General features: G+C 37.3%; 1 protein-coding gene across 1 annotated transcript in view; it reads right to left on the reverse strand.

The window, feature by feature from the left end:
- LOC106877943 (coagulation factor IX) overlaps nt 1-6,282 on the reverse strand; it is an 80,584-nt gene that overhangs the window by 18,604 nt on the left and 55,698 nt on the right. The gene's annotated exons all lie outside the window — the stretch shown is intronic.

A 6,282-nucleotide genomic window follows, 5' to 3' on the forward strand; every position in this document is an offset into this window, starting at 1 on the left:
GAGAGAGAGAGAGAGAGAGAGAGAGAGAGAGAGAGAGAGAGAGAGAGAGGAAGGGAGACTCTATGTACTTCTGGGAAGAGAATGATTTCTTTTATTTTCTAGTTTTCTCTCGGTGGAAGAAAAAAGAGAAGTGCAATATATTAATATTAATATACATTAATACTACCAGAATATCCGTGGATGGTCCCATATTTTTATCGAATGATTTTACATTTTATATTCATATCTAACTGGTAAATATATTTAATCATTCGTAAATGTGATGCTTTTTACATCTACGAAGTCTTGATATGACTACAATTTGGTGCCTCTTCCCTCCCACAACCAACTTTGTTTCGTCATAATCCTCTTTAAAGTGCATATTTTAAAAGTGAATTTTGCAGATTGTGTTATGTTGATGTGTGCGTGTGTGTGTGTATTGTTGTTGTTGGGTGTGTGTGTATGTGTGTGCGTGCGCTTGTACATGTGTGTATGTATGTATGTATATACGTTTGCGTACATATGTATGAATGTCTATGTATGTATGTGGTTTGCAAACGATGTCCTTCAAGGTATTTGCTCTGCATTGAGTTAAGACACATACTTGCCATTCTCGCTGTCTGAAACATTGCGAATCAGTGATTGGCCCGTGGGAAACCAGAAGACAACGTTATTGTTTTATTGTTCTCATTATGTGATATGGAAACAAATGTGTTTACATTGTAACAATTTTATGCTTTAAAACTATGGACTCCTTTGATTACTATTTTACTCCGGTGGACACCCATAGCCATTCAAATTCCTATTTTGTTCTCTATACTTTCATTCGCATACGCTAACAAGAACCATATAAAACTATGTTAAGCGTTGGAGATAGATATCTAGCTGTTTCTGGCAATAAGTACATCTAAAGCAATTTTTTTTCATGGGCCCTTAAAATAATACTGTGGATCCCCATATTACTATTTTGCTTGCGTGGATTCCCCCAAATATTATGTGAATCCCAGGGGCCATATGGACCCTTGTTAAAAACCACTGCTTTACAGTGCCACTGATCTAATTTTCTATTCCATCTTCACTCAACCATATCACGGCTGTTACTGTTGCTTAGACCTACGTTAGTTTTGATCGAACAGACTTATCGTTAGAGGCATTAATTCTACCTACAACCATTCTAATTTTTCCGCTAGATGTACTGTATCTAGGACGACATCAACCAACGTGTTTCTTTTATAAACTTACCTATAATTATATAAGTTTGTATTTAAAAAATCTATTTAATACACGTTTATATTCAAAACCATATAGTAATACAATATTATCTCTTATTTTTCTGATATTTACACACGATTTTATACATTTAATAACCAAAGAATCGTTTATTCTACATATCTAGAGTTCTATGTGATTTGTCGTTTGTTGGAGATTTCGTTACTATTTCTATAAGATAATATTAACATATAAGTATATCTTAATGGGCTTGATGATATATCTGTTGTTGATTTTTTTAATTGCTATCATCTCTGTTGTAGTAAACCTATCATCAAAGCATTCCAGCCGCCACAATTTCATCTTCATTTTTTTCAAACGAAATTATATCTGAGACTACATTAATTGATATATATCACTTATTTTTAAAACAGTAGAGTGTAATATAAGGGGGATGTAGTTACTATTTTTAGTAATCGCATGATCTCTCTCGATCGTCCTCGATGTAGTTTCAGAAGGAAAGATCTGAGGACGTGAACACCCTGCGAGCAGATTTTAATTCCTTGTTGAAACCAGCTCATTTTTACGAAACCAATAATGCCCTACATTATGTTATCATCTGCTCTCCAATGTACAAAAGACGGCTAATTGGCGGTCTTAGCTACGGAGAAAGGTGCAGTTTGCCCTGGGCGAGGCTTTTATGAGGTGGCACTTTTGGAGTGCTGTATAAGCCTGTGTAGGTTGGTGGAAAACACTCTACCTAAGCCATTGTGTTAGAGCGTCGAATACATTGCTTTGCGGTAAGCGTTCCGATTTTCTGCGTTGTGAGTTCAAATCTTGCCGAAGTCAATTTTTCTTTTAGGACCGATAAATGAAATACTAGACTTGCGCTGGAGTCGATTTTTCTTTCTCAAACCCTCTTTTTTTCCCTCTGTCCCTTTCTCCCTTGTTAGAAAAGATCGGGTATCGTCAGATCTAAAAACACCCAGGAGGCAGTGTATGTCATGAGAGAGCCCCTTCAACCACACCAAAGAATTTAGGATCCATTTACTTACTTAAGCCTACCGCTCCTTGTGAAGCATAGGCCATTGATGACTTTTTCCCACTGTTCTCGACTTTGAGTAGTCCTCTCTCGGGTTTTGTTGGTTTTGAATTGTCATTGATATTTCTGTAACTTTGCTTTTTCTAGATAGGAGTGTTGGCCCTATGCAAACCCATTGTTACCTCTAGAAAGAGATGGCCCATATTAGTTCAACTTTTATCCTTTGATCTGCCCAGCATAGGAAGCCATATCAAGAGCTTGAGCTTCGATGGCATAGCTCTCAGGGTCATTGATAAACACCAGCCACAACACCACAACAAGGACTGGACCTTCTGATGGATGGCATGGTAAATTTGTACCTAAATAAGAAAATATTTCTATAGATAAATGACTTTGAAGAGCCAAGGCAATGAAGTATTCATAAGTTAACACTGTTTCACTGACTTTCCATAGCAGTGAAATGCTTCTAATTATATTTATTTCGTGCGCGGACAGGAAGCAGAATGCACTCTTGCCGAAGGACAAGAAGTCGAACGGACACAATGCCGAACGGATATAAGGCCGAACGGACACAATGCCGAACGGACATAAAGCCGAGCAGACACAATAATGTAAAAAAGAAAACATTCCCACCTACATAGTTTAATGACAATTTTAGTCTGTCAAATGTTCATCTTGTAGGAATAAAATGATCATTATATATTCTAATTTTTGTATGTCTTTTCGGCATCTTGTCCGTTCGGCATTGTGTCCGTTTGGCTTCTTGGCTTCGGCTTCTTGCCCTCCGGCAAAAGTGCATTCGGCATCCCGTTCGTGTACTGTACGTACGTACGTACATACGTATGTATGTATGTATGTATGTATGTATGTATGTATGTATGTATGTATGTATGTGTGTGTGTGTGTATGTATGTATGTATGTATGTATGTATGTATGTGTGTGTGTGTGTATGTATGTATGTATGTATGTATGTATGTATGTATGTATCTATCTATCTATCTATCTATCTATCTATCTCTCTCTCTCTTTATCTTTATCTTTTATTTGTTTCACTCATTGGACTGCGGTCATACTGAGGCACCGCCTTAAAGTGTTTAGCTGAACAAATCGACACCAGTGTTTACTTTTTTGTAAAGCTTGGTACTTACTATATCGGTCTCCTTTTGCTGAACTGTTAGATTACACCGACGTAAACAAACCAACACCGGTTGTCAGGCGGTGGTAAGATCAAACACAAAGACATACACACACACATGCTGTGGCTCTCTATAAATAAAAATATCTATAGGCTCCCATGCCAGGGGTCTATTACGTTGTTAAGACGGCCTTGACTTGACTGTTCCACTTTTTTTTCTTAATCCTAGTCTCATTTGAGATATTTGACAATGTATAATAACAAATATATCAGCATAATTAAAATTTCAGATTATCCGATAAATACTGTGTAGTGCGTCATTGATTAATTAATTAATTAATTAACTACGTTTTCAGTGAATGCACTGTTATGCAAAGAAGGGTATATCTACCTTAGTTGACATTTGGATTGTGCCTGATATAAATAACTATAAGCCATCAACCACTCGGTGAGCAGATAAAATGAGTACTTGTTATCTGATGAGTCTCAGACATAAAGATTGTCTCTTGGTAGTAACACTGCTTCTGTCGCTATTAATTATTTCTTAATAAGCCCATGGTTATTTGTGACATCAACACCTGAAGAGATACTGCAGAGTGAGATTCGGCTGTTATGTCACTGCCGGAAGTCTTCAATCGAGGAGCCCAAAGCAAGGCAAAATCAGGTGCTCCGGCAGTTACGGTGGCTGTAGCAGATGGTTCTCGCTGGTCAGTGGTATAAATAAAAATGCTTTTATCTACCACAAGTCCATATGAGAGGTTCTCATAATGTAACTAACGCAATATTCGGTGTTCTAACAAAACATTCACGTTAACTTGGGCATCAAGATTGCCTTTTACTATAAATACTGCTTCTATCACAATTACTCATTTTTCAAGAAATGGCACTGAAGTTCTATATATCATAGTCAGTAAGATTCGGTTGTTATGTCGCTACTGGTCGTCTGCAAAAACAACAATAGTCATGTAAATCTTAATTTAATTTTTCTACCTAGGGAAAAATAATATTTGTTTGTATTTGTTAACTCTTTAACTGCAAAATTAAATTTCGTGGTTACTCCACTAAGGATGTTAAAATATCTACCGAAAAACAATAGAATTGGTATTTTCAGCAAGATACGTTGCCTAAGACATATCTGGCGTGGCTGTGTGGTAAGAAGTTTGCTTCCCAACCACGTAGTTCCAGACCCAATCATACTTCGTGGCACTTTGGGCAACTGTCTTCTATTACAACCCAGGGCTTACCAGTGCCTTGCAAGTGGATTTATTAGACGGAAACTGAAAGAAGTCCGTCGTATGTACATATATATATATATATATATATATATATGTGTGTGTGTGTGTGTGTGTGTGTGTGTGTGTGTGTGTGTGACTTTATGTTTGTGTTTGTCTTCCATCACTGCTTGACCACCGGTGTTGGTTTGTTTATGTTCCTGTAACTTAGCAGCTATGCAGAACGAGGGAGATAGAATAAGTATCAAGTTTAAAATGAGAACTGAGCGTGATTCGATCGACTAAGTCCTCGAAGGCGGTGCCCCAGCATGGCTGCAGTCCAATGACTGAAACAAGTAAAAGATATGACATTCTTTTACAAAAGATAGATTGGTATATAAGACTACTTTCCCCAGTTAAGGGTAGTGAAATTTTGACTGGATATATCTGATTTTTCCAGTAAAAGGGTTAAAAAGCTGGAAAAGACGCAGCGAGGCTAAAATTGTATATGTTAATCTACAATTCAGATTACATGAATGTGCTTTAATTTTTGAAATGGAAACAGCGAAGCCGAAAGCCGCTGCGTGAGTGTGTAAATGTGTGTTGGTTTTATTTTATTGTGGCCATGAACTAGCTTAGCAAAATCCTCATGTTTGGCCTGATTTCACAAAAAAACCCTTCTTCACCCCTGTACCACACTCTATCCAGTCAATGGCAGAAGGACACGTGATAGTTCTTTGTCACTTCAACGTAAATCAATGACAGATTTTTTAAAACATTTTTGGAAGGCTAAACTTAGTTGGTGTATGTATATGTGGAGGTGTGAATATATTTGCTGTACACGTGTATTGGTGTTTGTATGTTTTATGTGCCTATTTATTCTTGCTAGTATAAACATGTATGTATATATGTATCTATGTCTGTATGTATGTATGTATGTATGTATGTATGTATGTATGTATGTATGTATGTATGCATGCATTCTAATTTGCATGCGTAATTTTGGAACGTGTGAGAACTTGTTTGAAAGAGTATGTACATGTACGTATGTATGTGTGTGTGTCTGTGTGTGTATTTATATACCTTTTACCTTTTATCTTTGTTTCAGACATTGGCCTGCGGCCAAGCTGGGGTACTGCCTTGAATTTTTAGTCGAATGAATCGACCCCAGTATTTATTTTTAAGCCTGACACTTATTCTATCGGTTTCTTTTGCCGAACCGCTAGAAGATGGGGACGTAAATACACCAGCATCGGTTGTCAAGTGGTGATGGGGGACAAGCAGACACACACACACACACACACACACACACAAACACACACACACATATATGAGGGGCTTCCTTCACTTTCCGTCCATCAAATCCACTCACAAGTCTTTGATCGGCCTGAGGCTATAGTAGAAGACACTTGCCCAAGGTGCCACGCAGTGGGACTGAACCCGGAACTATGTGGTTGGGAAGCAAGCTTCTTACCACACAGCCATTCCTACACCTATGTATATAAACGTGGGTATATTTATATCTCTTGGTATACATCTCTGTTTGTACGAATATGTATGTTATTGTTTGACCTCAAGCCATCTCTGATCGAGCAAATCTACAATTAAAGGCATTCTAGCCGTGACTATCCTGTCGTTGCATTTGTGGTTTACACGCATGTATATATATATATATATATATATATATATATATATATATATATAT

The sequence above is a fragment of the Octopus bimaculoides genome, chromosome 2 (assembly GCF_001194135.2).
Source record: "Octopus bimaculoides isolate UCB-OBI-ISO-001 chromosome 2, ASM119413v2, whole genome shotgun sequence".
In the NCBI taxonomy this organism is placed as follows: domain Eukaryota; kingdom Metazoa; phylum Mollusca; class Cephalopoda; order Octopoda; family Octopodidae; genus Octopus; species Octopus bimaculoides.